Genomic DNA, 16,815 nt, shown 5'->3' with positions numbered 1-16,815 from the left:
TTGAAGATCTGATACTCTATCGGTTAAGATTGTATTATGCTGCAACCAAGATAAAACCTCACTAGCAATGCCTTAAACAAATAGGGATTTATTTTTCCCATAACTAGGAGTCTGGAGGTAGGTTATTGCTAGTATTGGTCAACATGGTGCTAACATCAGGGTCAGTATCTCTGTGACTCTCTTGGGCTTTGCCTTATGCCTCCCAGATGGCAGCTGTAGTTCCAGAGATCACCTACCTTCAAAATGGCAAAGGAGGAAGAAGTAGAAGCACACTACCAGTCTTGTTGGTTCTCCTGTATCAAGAAAGTAAAAACCTGCTCTCTCCTTCAGCACTGCCTGAGGTGGCTGACATACCCACTCAGCATCATCGATGCCCTAAGACCTCTGGTGAAGCCCAAGATTGTTAAAAAGAGGACCAAGAAGTTCATCCGGCCCCAGTCAGACCAATATGTCAAAATTAAGCACAACGGGTGGAAACCTAGGGGCACTGACAATAGGTTGCACAGAAGATTCAAGGTTCAGATCTTGATGACCAACACTGGTTACAGGAGCAACAAAAAAACAAAGCTCATAGTGACCAGTGGCTTTGCAAGTTCCTACTAGTCCACAATGTCAAGGAGCTTGAAGTGCTCCTGATGTGCAACAGATCTTACCGTACAGACACTGCTCACAGTGTCCCCTCCAAAAACCACAATGCCATGTGGAAAGCAGCCAGCTGGCGATCAGAGTCACCAATCCCAATGCCATGCTGTGCAGCAAAGGAAATGAATAGACAGCTTATATGCATGTCATATTTGTGTCACTAAAACCATAAAACTACCAAAAAAAAAAAAAAAGGAAAAAAGAAAGAAAAGAAAACCCTTCTCAGAAATCACCTCTTCCCAGACCTCTATTAAGTCTTATTGGCCAGTACTGGGTCTCATGGCAAACTGTTGTTGAAAGGGAGGCTGGGAAAGCAGGAACCAAACTCATCAAAATAGGCTCAGACTAGTACGTCTCAAACTTTAGTAGGTATTAGAATCACTTGGAAATCTTATTGTAAAGCAGATTGTTGTGTGCCCTACCCCCCAAAGATTCTGATTCAGTGGGCCTAGATTAGGACCTGAGGATTTGTATTCTCTAAATTCCCAGCTGATGCTGATGCTGCTGATTTTAGGAAAACACTTCAAAACAGATTTCCCACCAATGGCTTCCAACCTGGTGGTGGATTAAAAATATCTGAAGAGCATTCTTTAAAGGCACAGTTTACCTGGGTCCCACTCCTAGATATTCTGATATAATTTGTTGGTGGGGTCCAGGCACTCCTATTGTCAAAGCTCTACAGAAGAATCTAATGAAGCCAGGCTGGGAACCACTGTTTAGGTCAATCATAATCCCTTATTATTATTGAAGTTCCATTAGGAAGGAGAAAGGAGGGGAGGGTAGGAGGGTTGGTTCAGATAGTGGTTCCCAGACTTGTCTGCAATTTTGAATTATTTGGGAATCTTCTAAAAATTCCAAAGCTCAGGACATATTCCAGATAATTAAATCACATCTGTGGAAGTGGGACATAGGCATCAGTAGACATCAAAGTTCCTCAGGTGATTCCAAATGCAGATAATTTTGGGAACCCCAGGGTTAAGAGAAGATTTCTATGAAGGTGATTATAATCGAAAACTGTAAGAGGAGGGTATGAAGGAAGGTTATTCAGGTTAGAAAAGAGAAACCTGGAGAATTACTTAATTATAGTTTCCAAGTGTGTGAGAAAATTTCACCAAAAAAATGCCGTTGTCCATCTGAATGGAACACTAGCAAGGAGGAAATGGGATTAACTTGACCAGACCCTTTAGGTTCAATGCAAAGTTTTTCCTAGCTGCAAATTGTTACAATGAAATGTGCTCTGAGAACAGGGTTGTGCAATCCTGTCATTTAAGAGTTATAAAAATAGTATAGATTCTCTTCTATTTACAGTGTTTTAATGTCATCCTTTCTGAAGGTGAAGAGGTGGATGAAATGACCCGTCTCGATGTCTTCTTTGAAAATTTTCTATTTTATTCCTCTTCGCATTGCACATCTCAACTTAAAAGACAGACTTTGCATTAACAAGTCAAAGAAAACATAACCTTTGCCCACTATCTGCTTGAGTGGATAAAATATCTGGCAGCTAGTAATAGTTTGAGATGCCACTAGCTCAAACTGTTTGAATCTCTAAAAGGCTATTTTGAGCTTCTAAATGACAAGCATACTCCAAATAGAGAGGGCCCTCCGAATTTGAATTGAATAGGTTCTTGTGTTTGAAATGTAAATGTTGTGCTCAAGGATGATTCACTATCAGGTCTGAGCCTGGCAACACACACACAGAACCAGAATAGCTATTTCCATGTCACACAGGAATAATGCATGTGTTTAAGTATAGCTAAAATTAAAATGTGTTCTCCTTTGTACATAAAAATGTCACTGGCTACCGTCAGAAGAACATGACCTCTGAACTGTCTTTTGCGGGACTGGCAATAGATTTACCCTGATCATACCTAACCTTAATACCAAGAATATGTACCAGTCCAACTGCTGGGGTTTCAGTTCAGAGAAAGGCCATTAATGGAATAAATCCACACTCAATGGATCTTGGGTTGAAGATCCTCAAAATTTAGGAGTGTTGTTCCCGAACATTGCTGCACATTAGAATCACTATGGGAGCTTTTAAATGCCTGATGCCCAGGTTCCATTCTACACAAATTAAATGATTGGGCAAGGAAGTCAGGCATCAGTAGTTTTTAAGAACCCCAGATGATTCCCATGTGCAGCAAAGATTGAGAGCCAATGCTTTAGTCACCTTCATTATAGGATCTAAAAATCTCTTACAGAGAGAATTTCTTATAGGTCTCATGGCAGAAGTAGAAATAGGAAGTAGGTAAATTTTCCTCCTTTCTGGGTATGATGGAAATTAACTGTCCCTAATATTCACTCCTCCTAATTCCTCCATCATAAGAAAACCTCTAATAGTTCACTGACCATATAGCCACTCAAGAAAAAAGATTACTTTTCCAGCCTCTTTCGCATCAGGACATGCCTTATGTCTCATTTCTGGGCCAATGGGATTAAGTGGAAGTGGTGCATGTATATTCCTGGGCAATTCTTAAAGGAAAGGTGTGTATTTTTTCCCCTTCCGCCTGCTTGCTGGTTGGAATGCAGATGTAATAGTTGAATCTCCAGCAGCCAATTGGACAATAAGATGATTCTGGAAAAGCTTGAAGCCATACAAAACAAAGAAACAAGTTAGAAGGAGCCCGTTTCCCATCACCATAGATGTTAATATCAACCCTAGAATGACCAACTATCTGTAGGCTTCTTAATGGGTAAGATAAATAAATTTCTATCTTGTTTATGGTACCATTTCTGTTAATTGCAGCTAAACTTAAATGTAGCAGACTTGGTGGTTCTCCAACTTTTGTATATGCCAGACACACCTACAAAGCTAATGAAGCATATTGAAGTAGGTGATTATGATACCTAAATTTGGAAAACAACTATACAGATACCCTGGTAGCTAGGAATGATGCATGGTGAGGGTAACATTGTGAAAGTAATGATAGATTAGATTTGTTTTGGAAAAGCGAATCTACTGAATAAAATATTTAGTAGTACGGTATAGCAGTTAAAGACTTCAGCAGGAGCGAGACCCTATACTTAAATCCCAAATTTGCCATTTACCAGCCCCTAGTAACTTAACTTCACTAAACTGGTCTCCTCATTTATAAAATGGGCCACTAATAGTATCTGTTGATGGGGGTATGATGAAAGTTAAAGGAAGTAATCTAAGACAATGCTTACTATAGTAACTGCCACGTAGTAAAAGCTCAGTAAGTGTTGGCTTGAAAAAAAAAATGGTGGAAGAATTTATGATCTGACCTTGAATTCCATTTTAGTCTCTATTTAGTTCTACTCTGTCCATTGTGGAGGCCACTAACCACATATGTCACCACTTCACACTTACTAGGATGGCTATAATTTTAAAAAGATAATATGTATTGGCTAGAATGTGGAGAAATTGGAAACTAACATTGCTGGTAAGACTCTAAAATCACGTAACCACTTTGGAAAACGTCTTGGCCGTTCCTCATAACATTAAACATAGAGCTGTCACATGACCCAGCAAATCTCCTAGGTGTATAGCAAGAGAAATGAAAACCTATATCCACACAAAAACTTGTACACAAGTGTTCATCGCACTATTATTCATAGTAGTCAAAAAAAGGAAAAAAACCAAATGCCCATCCACTGATGAATAGGTAACCAACATTCAATACAATGGGATCTTACTTGGCAATGAAAAGGAAGTATTAATACATGCTACAACATGGATGAACTTTGAAAACAATATTCTAAGTGAAAGAAGCCAGTCACCAAAAAACAGCATAGTGTATAATTCCATTTATATGGAAATGCCCAGAGAGGACAAATTCATAGAGATAGAAAGTAGATTAGTGGCTGCCTAGGGCTGGGGTGGGGGGAATGGGAATGACTGCTAATAGGTACTACACTGCTAATAGGTAATGGGGTGATAAAATGTTCTAAAATTATATAGTGATGATGGTTGTGCAACTCTGAATATGCTAAAAACCATTGATTGTACCATGGTTGAGTATTATGGAATATGAATGAAAAACAATACATGAGGTACTCCATTCCCCACTCCCCTCCCCCCTAAAAATTGAACCATGAGAGACTGTGGACTTGGAGAAACAAACTGAGGGTTTTAGAGGGGAGGGGGGTGGGGTGGATCGGTGAGCCTGGTGGTGGTTATGAAGGAGGGCACATATTGCATGGAGCACTGGGTGTTATACATAAACAATGAATCTTAGAACACTACATCAAAAATTAATGATGTACTGTATGATGACTAACATAACATAATAAAAAAGAAAAAAGAAACTAGCTTTGCAGGAAAATATAAAAGGCAACATCATATAATGGAAAGAACATCGGCTGAGAGTCAACACCTAGATTCTAGTCTTACAAGCACTACTTACTACTAACAGCATGGCCTAGGGCAAGTCTCTTTATTTCTGTCTTTGGCCTCTTCATTTATTAGAGGACAAGGATTTCATTTCTAGTATTTGGTGGCAATGATGTTCTTCTTGTTGGCTGGATAGAGCAGCTGTTGCATCAGATTCTCAAGGGGCTTATGATCCAACACACGTAAAAGCTGCTGCTTTTGGCTTCAGCATTGTACTCTCCTTACGGGAGAAAATCTGATGAAATACCTATAAGAGATCCCCAGGTTGCGAGGCCAAGGAAACTTCCCTTTCTCAGCAGGAACTGCATAGTATATTCCCCAAGGAATCCTGCAAAGAGAGAGGGGATCATGTTCCAACTCAGTTTTGACTGAAGCATTTGGTTCAGTGTATAGCCTTCTCTTGCAGACCAAGAAGAGTGTTAAGGGAGAGAATTAAAGCATTCTTCAAGTTGCCTCTGGTCAAAATTATTTTCCTTACATTATGCCAAGAACAAAACAAAATAAGAAACCTTACCAAGTACAGAATCATCTCAAAAATGATAACATTAATATGGAAGGGGACTGAATGTTTGTTTCAATCTCCTAGTCTCACTGATGTGGGAATCTGTGACTGGAGGTTTCTATGACTTGTTCACAGTGCCATTATCTATAGAATTGGGACTAGAAGGCTTGCTGTGGATTCCAATTCTGATGCCTTTTTCTTTGACTTTGTGTAGCACATCTTCTCAGTTGAATTTCATGGAATGAGGGAAGATTAAGCCTTATATACACCTTAGTTTCATTTAATTTAACAATCATAATGATTAAATTACAAGTGAAGGCTGAAGGAATTAAATCTCATCCTTTACATGAAAGAATTACATCAATGAAATATAAGGCCAGTGTTTCCAAACCCTTGTTGAAAAGTTGTTATGCCTCCTGCCTCAGAACGTGGACCTCTTCCCTTCTCTAGGCTCACTTTGTTGGTGATCCCATGCTGTCTCACTACTTTATGTACTCCTCTCACTTCTTCATAACTCATACCCGATCCATCAGGAAATCCTGTTGACCTTCAAATATATCAAGAATCCAACCCCCTTCTCCATTTTCATTGCTGCCATACTGATTCAAGCCACCTTTCTCTCCTGGATTACTGCCATGTCCTCCCAACCATTCCATTACTTCTGCTTGCTGTCTTAAATCTGATCTCAGTATACTAGGTGAAACGATGCTTTGAAATGTAAGTCATATTGGGCGCCTGGGTGGCTCAGTCGTTAAGCCTCTGCCTTAGGCTCCCGTCATGATCCCAGGATCTTGGGATAGAGCCCCGCGTCATTGGACTCCCTGCTTCTCCCTCTCCTACTCCCCCTGCTTGTGTTCCCTCTCTCTCTGTGTCTTTGTCTGTCAAATAAATAAATAAAATCTTAGAAAGAAAGAAAGAAAGAAAGAAAGAAAGAAAGAAAGAAAAAAGAAAGAAAGAAACATAAGTCATATCATGTCAAACCTTTACTCAAAACCCAAAATGGCTTCCCATAAAAGCTGAAGTCCTTGTAGTAGCCTCTGACACCCTATATGATCTATCTCTTCTGTTCATTCTGTTCCTGCCCTGGCACTCTACTCTCTATTCCTTGAGCAAGTCAGGTGCGCTTACCTTAGAGCCTTTGCTCTAACTGGTTCTTCTGCTGGCAATACTTTTCTGCAGGGGTAAATACTGATGTGTATGCAAGTTTGTGAAACTTCATTAAGAAATCACAAATACAAAATTAGAAGCAAGTTCTTGAAGGGGCCCCTGCAAGTTAGGGATCTTGAAATTTAAGCTACACTAGCTTCATAGTAAATCTACTTCTTTTCTTCTCTCAGATATCTGCTTGGTTAACTTTCTTTCTTCCTTCAGAGTTTTTTTCCTAATCTTATCTTTTCAATGAGGCCGGCCATGACTTCTCTGTTTAATACTGAAACTTGTTCCTCCACTCTTCTACTTTTTAACCCCCATAGCACTTACTATCTCTTAACATACTATATAATTAACTTATTTATTATATTTATTTCTCGTCCCCCACCACCTTGCTAGAATGTAAGCTCTAGGATCCAAGTCCCTAGAACAGTCTTGACACAGACTTGGTATTCAATAAATATTTGTACAAGGAATGAATTTCTATTTCTTTAATGCCATTTTCAAAGTAATTAGAAGTAAAACTGTCACTATTTGTAGATGACATGATACTATATATAGAAAAGCCTAAAAACACAACCAAAAAACTAGTAAAACCAATAAGGCTGAATTCATAAATGAATTCAGTAAGGTTACAGGATACAAAATTAATATACAGAAATCTGTTTCATTTCTATACACTAATAATGGAAAAGAAATTAAGAAAACAGTCCATTTTACAACTGCATCATAAGGAAAGTACCTAGGAATAAATTCAGTCAAGGAGGTGAAAGACCTGTGCTCTGAAAACTGTAAGACATTGATGAAAGAAATTGAAGAAATACAAACAAATGGAAAGTATACCATGGTCATGGTTTGGAAGAATTTATATTGTTAAAATGTCCACACTACCTAAAGTAATTTATAGATTCAATGTAATCTCCATTAAAACACTAATAACGGAGTGCCTGGGTGGCTCAGTGGGTTAAGCCTCTGCCTCCAGCTCAGGTCATGATCTCAGGGTCCTGGGATCGAGCCCCACATCGGGCTCTCTGCTCAGCAGGGAGCCTGCTTCTCTCTCTCTCTCTCTCTCTCTCTTTCTCTCTCCCTCTCTGCCTGCCTCTCTGCCTACTTGTGATCTCTGTCAAATAAATAAAACACCAACAATTTTTACAAAATTAGAACAAATAATCCTAAAATTTGTATGGAACACAAAAGATACTGAATAACTAAAGCAGTCTTGAGAAATAAGAACAAAACTGGAAGTATCACCATCCTGGATTTCAAAATATACTATGAAGCTATAGTAATCAAAGGAGTGTGGTACTGGCACAAAACTATACATATCGTTTAATAGAACAGAATAGAAAGCTCAGAAATAAACCCACATGCAAATGGTCAATTAATCTATAAAAAAAGGAGGCTGAAATAGACAATGGGGAAAAGATAGTTTCTTCAATAAATGGTGTTGGGAAAACTGGACAGCTATATGCAAAAAAAAAAAAAAAAAAAAAAGAAAGAAAAAAAAATGATGCAAAAATGACCACTTTTTACACTACACACAATAAACTTGAAATGTACTAAAGATCTAAATGTGAGACATGAAGCCATTAAACTCTTTTATTTTTAAAGAATAACTCTTGAACATTGAGCTTAACCATATTTTTCTGGAAATGTCTTCTTAGCCAAGGGAAACAAAACTATTAGGACTGCATCAAGTCTTTGCACAGCAAAGGAAACCATCAACAAAACAAAAAGGCAGCCTGTCGAATGGGAGAAGATATATACAAATTATATATCTGACAAAGGGTTAATATCTGAAATATATAAAGAACTTCTTTAACTCAACAATAAGAAAACAAATAATCTGATTTTAAAATGGATGGGGGACCTATTTAGACATTTTTCCAAAGAAAACATAGCTGATGACAGATCCATGAAAAGATGTTCAACATCACTAATCATCAGAGAAGTGCAAATCAAAACCACAGTGAGGTATTACCTCACACTAGTCACAATGGCTACCATCAAAAAGACAAAAAATAAGATATGGAGAAAAGGGAACCCTTCCTTGTGCACTCTAAGTGGAAATATAAATTGGTTCATCCACTGTTGAAAACAGTATGGGGTTTCCTCAAAAAATTAAAAATGGAAATACCATAAAATTAAGTAATTCCACTCACCCAAGAAAACAAAAAACACTAATTAAAAAAATATATTCACACCTATGTTTATTGCCACATTATTTGCAATAACCAAGATATGGAAGCACCCCAGTGTCTACGATGGATGGATGGATAAAGAAGATATGGGGGGGGTGTGCATGTGTGTGTATAATATTACTCAGCCATAAAAAAGAATGAAATCTTGCTATTTGTGACAACGTAGATGGACCTAAAGTGTATTATGCTAAATGAAATAAGCCGACAAAAAGAAAGACAAATATCATATGATTTCACTTATATGTGGAATCTAAAAAGCAAAACAAATGAACAAAAACAGAAACAGACTCTTAAATGCAGAGAACAAACTGGTATGGAGAAGGGGATGGGTGAAATTGGTAAGACAATTAAGAGGTACAAACTTCCAGTTGTAAAACAAGTAAGTCACAGAAATGAGAAGTACAGCATAGGGAATATAGTCAATAATACTGTAATAACATTGTATGGTGACAGATGGTCACTACATTCATTGTAATGGGCATTATGTAATGTATAGAATTATTGAATCAGCATATTGTACACCTGAAACTAATATAACATTATATATCTGCTAAAATTCAATTAAAAAATAATTTTAAAAAATCAAAGCAATTGGAACTCCTAGACCTGGCATATGCTAAATGCTTAGTCATCATCTTGAAGTTTAAATTAATTTTTTAAAAAATTTTAAATGAATAAATACTGTTCATCCAGTATCTAGCATGTGCCAAGCTCTTTTTCACATTCTTTTGACAATCCCACTAGGTAGGTACTATTATTATTCCCATTTTTCAGATGAGAGAACCAAGTTTAAATATATTGCCCTTGGTCACATAGCTCTGAAATAACCAAATGGAATTAAACAAAGGTATGTCTGATTCCAAAGACTGTGATCCTTACATTCTGCTGGTAGTAAGTGACATTGATTAACCCAGTTTCTTTCTGGCATGGCTGAGGGAACAGTAGGAAAAAAAACCTGCGTGAATTTGAGATTGATGTACAGCTCCAAAAAGCACTTGCTGTGGAACCCCAAGTTTCCATTTTTCTCATCTGTGAAATGAGTTTCACAGAGCCTACTTTGAAGGATAGATACGAGAAGTAAAAAAGATAGTGCTGAAGAAAGAGGCTTTTTTTCTTTAAGATTTTATTTATTTATTTGACAAACAGAGATTACAAGTAGGCAGAGAGGCAGGCAGAGGGAGAGAGAGGAGAAAGCAGGCTCCCTGCTGAGCAGAGAGCCCAATGTGGGGCTTGATCCCAGGACCCCCTGGGATCGTGACCTGAGCCGAAGGCAGAGGCTTTAACCCACTGAGCCACCCAGGCACCCGAGAAAGAGGCTTTAATAAGCATTTAATAAATATTCCCTTCAAAGGATTTGAAAGGGTTTATAATTAAACACACATTCATAAATAGAATTTGGAGGAGCGTGCGAGCCAGTTGCTATGGGGAAGCCAGTGGCAGGGCTTTTGTGGAGCCGAGCACACAGAGCCTGAGCTCAAGAGAACAATGTAGGAGTAGGGCAGAGAAGACCTGCAAACCACCAGGGAATGAAAGAAACACTTTTCTGAAGTTACATTTTGTCCTTGCCTCCTACAAGTTGGCTTGCTCACATCTTGCAGCAAGACCCTGGAGTGGGTCTTTTTTCAACACTTCACTAAACAAGTGTCACAGGATACCTGAAGTTTCCTGGAATTGAGTCAGCTTATACAATTTCAAATATTTGAAGTACTAAATGAAAAAGAAAACTCTAACTTCTTGTGATATTTCTGCCAAGCTTCTTTGGGAACAATAGATGAGGAAAGCCAATCTGGCAGCATTTTATGTAGGAGAGGTTGAGCCAAAGGCTAGGAGGGTCTGTAGGTGAGGAGTGACAGGCTAGTACCCATTAGACTCCAGGGAACTGGGCTGAGGGCCCAGAGCTTACTTCACGTACCCCTGTGGCCAACCTCTTATGCTGATCCTGGCATGGGGCGAGCAGCATTGATTCATGTTATTTTATTTTCTTTTTAAGGGAACCTGGGGACGTTTTGGATATTCCTTTTTTTTTAAGGATGTTATTTATTTATTTATTTGATGGTAAGAGAGAGAGAGCACGAGCGGGGGTGGGGGAGGGGGAGCAGCAGAGGGAGAGGCAGGCTTCCTGCTTTCCTGGTCCTGGGATCATGACCTGAACCACAGGCAGACATTTAACTGATTGGGCTACCAAGGCACCTCTGCATGTTCTTTAAATAATTTAATCTTATGATTAGAAAATTGGCACCTGTAAAATATTATAAAAGAAAATTTTAATACTCATGAACCTACAATCTTGATATGACAACTGAAGAGTGTTTTATAAAGACTGTGTCCATATGTCTAATATATGTGACATTCTTCATTTTCTAGCTCATAATGCACAGTTCTGATATTGAAGAAGGTGAGACAGTAAGATATGTAAGACGTGTGTCAGGATTAAGATCAGTTGTGACTAATAGAGCCCTCAAAAATAGCAGCTTAAACAAGGTAGAATGTTATCTTCCTTTCACTTAAAAGAAATCTGTAGGTCAGTACAGAAGTAACATGGTGTTTCATTAACATCAAGAACTAGAACTTCTTACAGCTTTCTCTATCTGCTGTCCTTGAGCTGTAGCACTTGAGGACTGCTGAAAAGAGAAGTTGAAGGCTATACCTCTTCCTTTTTTTAGGAGACTTTTGGTAATTTTCACAGTTGTATCCTTTTTTTCCCCTGCTTGAATCTGATTGGCCAGAACTTATTCACATGGCCATACCCAGCTGCAAAGGAGGCAGGGAAATGTGGTCTATTAAGGTTTTGTTGTAAGGAATGACCAATATTCACAATCTGTCTCTACTTGCTTTTGAGTTAAAAAAAAAAAAAAAACAAAAAACAAAAAAAACTGTGATGAACAACTGATTGTCTCTGGTGTTCTTAATACTAGAGAAGAATTTTTTTTTTTTTTTTTTTTTTTTTTATCGGGGCGCCTGGCTGGCTGAGAGGGTTAAGCCTCTGCCTTCGGTTCAGGTGACGATCTCAGGGTCCTGGGATGGAGCCCCGCATCCGGCTCTCTGCTCAGCGGGGAGCCTGCTTCTCCCTCTCTCTGCCTGCTTCTCTGCCTAGTTGTAATCTCTGTCAAACAAATAAAATCTTTTTAAAAAAAGAATTTTTTTGTCATAATTTTCATATAGTCGATAAAATGCCACAGGGTGAGAGTCACTAGATATCTAAAATTATGAAACAGAAGGGGGTATAATAACTCAACATATGGGTTTAGAATCTCATTCATTTTTCAACTGAGTTGCCTCAGCTGACCTATGATGGCAGGTGAGTAAAATCCCAGAAAACTGTTTAAAATTTTTGTACAAAAGCTATATTTGTATTTTTAATTAATTTGTTTTAATTGAAAATTTAATATACACACATAATTTTTAAAGTCCAATAAGAAAAAATTTTAGAAAGTACAAAAGAGTCTGTGAAAAGTAAGTTGTTCTGTTTTCCTTGCTTCAGAACCCAGTAGTTCTCTAGAGGCAACCAGTGCAAATAATTTCTTGTGCATGTTTCCAGAAATGTTCCAAGCATATGCTAGTAAATTTGCAGCCAGGTGTACATAATTCCTCTCTTTAAACTTTTCACTGCATGCTCTCATACTGCTTGCATTTCTTTAATCAAGCATATATTACTTTTTCAAAAAACAAGTAAGTAATTTTGTTCAGTTTATTCAGTTGGGCGGGCAGAGTTTATTCAAACTCTTGGATTGCAAGATGGTACACTTGTCATGGAGGTTCTCTCAGCACATCTGGAATCACACCACAGCTGATTGAACTGCTCACTGATAATACCAAACCCAGAGCAACAGGTGCTGTAATTGAGGAGATTTTGCCTGGATGTGCCTTCGAGACAGTTTATCTGTGATTTTTCATCCTTCTCTCTGGTTCCCCGTTCTCGGTACACAGTTGAATTACTGCTGAAGGCTGGGATAGCTTTAATTTGCTTCAGGATTTCAGACTTTTATAAAATAAGTTCCTCTAAGTTCTGTCAAAATAATAGGTGTGCAGTCACTTTGAAACTATGAAACACTATATCCAGGCTTGATTACCAGGGAGCAGAGAAATCTCTGAAGAACCAGTGGGAGAATGCTTAGATTTATTTAAATCATTTAGGAAAATAGCTAATCATAAGAGAATTTGATGCAGGAATGTACAGTTGCCTAGATACTAGCAATAACCAGTAAAGCCAGTGTGTCCCACACTTTGGGCATTAAAATACCACCTTTTACCTTTTTTTTTTTTTTTTTTTTTGCTATATCCAAGTATACTTCTGCTATTTACTTCTTTTTCTTTCAATAGGAGCATTTTTATTTAAATTAAATGTGTCAAACAATTATCTACACAGTAGCCAGAGTGGTATTTCTAAAATGTCAATCAGATCGCATCGCCCCTCTTCTCAGAATCTTCCAATAACTTTCATCTGATTTAGAATATAAAGTGTCTACAAGGATCTGCTTGACCTGTGCCCTCTAAATGGCCTTCTCACCTCCTGGCTCTGCCTGGAATTCTCCTCTTTTAGATATCTCCTTGTTCCACAAACTTAATACTACATTTATGTCTCAGACATCTGTTCCTCAGAGAGGTCGATCTGACCAGCCTACTCGAAATAGCACTTACTCATCATTAAATGCTTCTTACCCAGCTTTACTTTCCTTCTTGGCTTTTAGTAACACCCAAAATACAGGATCGAGTCCCACATCTGGCTCCTTGCTCAGCCTGCTTCTCTCTCTCTCTGCCTCTGCCTGCTTGTGCTCTCTCTCTCTCTGACAAATAAATAAATAAATAAAATCTTTTTTTTTTTTTAATGTGGATAATTTAGAGCAAATCCTTGAAAAGAAAACCCTAAAAATATAGCTGATTTTTTTTTTCTGATTTCTCATTGGGAAAGAATTATCCACGCAGTGAAAAAATAAAAAATGAAAAGATAATACATGTGAATTCACAAACACTCTTAATTTCATTACATAATTATTGCATTAGGCATTTTTTGTTTTTGCACTTCTCAGAGAAATGCATATTGAAATCACAACAAATTACCACTACATATCAATTATAGTGGCTAAAAACCAGAAAAACAATAACAAAAACATATTTTTGTTTGTTTTTGTTATTTGTTTACAAAGGAGCAGTAAAGATGTGGGACAACTGAAATTTTCATGCAATATTGGTAGGAATACAAAATGGTAGAGCCATTTTGGAAAATAATTTGGCAATTTCTTATGAAGTTAAACATATACTTACTACACAATCCAGAGATTCCACTTTGAGGTATTTACCCAAGAGAGTTTAAAATTTATGTCCAAATACTTGTATGTAAATGTCCATGGTGGCTTTATTCATCATTGAGAAAAACTGGAAATAATCCAAATATGCTTCACATTGATAAACAAAATGTGGGATTCCGTATGTAATAGAATACTACTCGGCCATGAAAAAGGAACAAAGTACTACATACACAAGAACATGGATGGATTTCTCAAATGCTTTATGCTAACTGGAAGAAACCAGACTCAAGAGCCTATATTCTGTATAATTTCATTTATATGACATTCTGGAAAAGCAAAAATATAGGGACAGAGAACAGGATGTTGCCAAGTGCTGGAGGTGGGAGAACTACCTAAGGACATGGGGAAACTTTTTGGAAGTGATGGAAATATTCTATATTTGATTGTAATGTTGGTTACCTGATTGCATGTGTTTATGAAAATTCAAAGAACTTTACACTAAAAAAGGCAAATTTTACTACATGTAATATATACCACAGTAAACCTGACATTTTAAAAAAGAAAATTAAAAGATAAGCAACTGGAAAATATTTTTTAAAAAGCATGATAAAGTATTTATATGTTCATACATCAATAGTACATAAAATTGGTAAGAAAAACACGAGTTGCTAAATAGCAATGGAAAATTTATTCTAACTAGTAATCAAAATTAAAACATACTGAGATGCCATTTCCCATGTTTATTCTCTTCCTCCATTGCCTTTTTTGAAAAGTTAAGGCAGAATCCTGCTAACAATGTGAAGGGCTATGTATGCCCACACAATTTTGGTGAGAGTATAAATTGTTTCAGATCTTCCTGAAGAAGCAATTTGGCAAATCTCTATCAAGAGGTTAAGAAGTGTTCATACTTTTTGTCCCAGTAATCTTATCTCTGAGAATTTATCCTCAGGAAATAAACCAAGTTGTGAGAATAGTTTTATGTGTAAAGATGGTTGGTACAAATTATTTTCAGTAATAAAAGTTTGGAACAACCTAAGTGGTTACATTAAGATAATGTTTAAATTCTATTCATCCTTAGGCCCAACTAAAAAATTGCCTATCAACACAGCTTTCTTCATTAATTAGGGATCCTATTCAGCTGCCCGCAATAGAAACCACAGATAGATACCTCAGATAGGTGTCTCTCTTTCTCATTTATCCAGAGGTGGTCAGTCTAGGACTGGGGCAGCAGTTCCCTGATGACAGCAGCCTCCAGGTACTTTCTGCCCTTCCGTTTCACCATCGTTGGTGTGGGGCTTCTCTAGTCATGGTCACTTCATTGTCAAAAGGTGGCTAACCCACCTCTAGCCACACATCTGCATTCTATATAGGGAGGAGAAAAAGAAAGCTGTAAGAAGGAAAGGAGACATCTATAATGAGAAAGCAGACTTTTCCAGAAATCCAGCAGACTTTCACCTGAATCTCATTGGCCAGTATTATGTCAAACAGATAGCGCCATTTGCAAGAGACAGAGCAAAACGTAGTTCTTTTTGGTTTTGTTGTTGGTGGTCGTGGTGGTGGTGGTTTGGGTTCTGGGTTTTTGTTGTACACAGGACTATGAGGATATATTAATAGTAAGGAAAAGGGAACTAGTAGTGCCTGCCCACATCTTTGATTTTACTAGTCAAATTTATTTCCCTTGATGGTGCCAGATATACTCTGAAAATTTTTATTATTTTTGTTCCCCCCTTCCTAGCTTCCAGAGGGACTCTAGTCCCATAAACATAGTTTTTCTTTAGGCAAAAAAACCCCACAAAATTTTGTCACATTTTGTATTTTCTTTTCTTTTTTTTTTTTTTAAGATTTTATTTATTTATTTGACAGACAGAGATCACAAGTAGGCGGCAGAGAGGCAGGCAGAGAGAGAGGGAGAAGCAGGCTCCCTGCTGATCAGAGAGCCCGATGCGGGGCTCAATCCCAAGACCCTGGGATCATGACCTGAGCTGAAGGCAGAGGCTTAACCCACTGAGCCACCCAGGCGCCCCTATATTTTTTTAATTACCATCACATTCCATATTGCTTCTGGGGCCCTTTCGTTCATTGTGTACAATGCCTGGAGTCTAAGAGCATTTTTTCCCCAGGGGCCTGAATATTTGAAACCTGAAAAAATCACATTGGTTTTTAAATGCACCATAAAAATGGTGATATCAAAAGTCATTAAATATTTAGTTAAATGTCTATAAAATATATAGCCATGTTAAATACATTGTTATATTTAGTATTCACAAAAGTGTTACTACATTTGACATATATTTGCAGGTTATGGTCTTACTTTCCTGCATATACATAACGATTATACAGAAATTATGGCTAGCCAGAAACTAAACAATTTTCTCCTAGCTTTAGCGGACATTATAGTTGCCTCCCCATCTCCTTTCCAGCTAGATTACAGATCCAGCCCTTTCACAGTACCTGTAATTCCAAGTGAGTGATTTAGGAATAAGGTCTAAGCCATTCAGATGGATGAAGTATGAGTTTGTGTGTGCTAGGGAAACCCAGTGTTCTTTTTAGTGCCAACCTCATTAGAAATGAATGACCTATTTAAGGTTTAAGAATTGTGCAGATCTCATAATCTCATTCCCTAGTTTATTTGAAGGGCACTGAGGCTCATGGATTTAAGAAATGTATTCAAAGTCTGCTGTATTCGTTTGCCAGGGCTGCTGTAATAAAATACCACAGACT

At 37.7% G+C, this 16,815-nt stretch overlaps 1 pseudogene; it reads left to right on the top strand.

Moving 5' to 3' along the window:
• The first annotated feature begins 243 nt into the window (after window positions 1-243).
• Window positions 244-772, top strand: LOC116864478 (annotated as a pseudogene).
• Window positions 773-16,815: the final 16,043 nt, after the last annotated feature.

This window comes from Lontra canadensis, unplaced genomic scaffold, assembly GCF_010015895.1.
Source record: "Lontra canadensis isolate GAN:19392208 unplaced genomic scaffold, GSC_riverotter_1.0 scaffold6, whole genome shotgun sequence".
Lineage (NCBI taxonomy): Eukaryota > Metazoa > Chordata > Mammalia > Carnivora > Mustelidae > Lontra > Lontra canadensis.
This window is presented reverse-complemented; position numbering and strand designations above follow the sequence as displayed.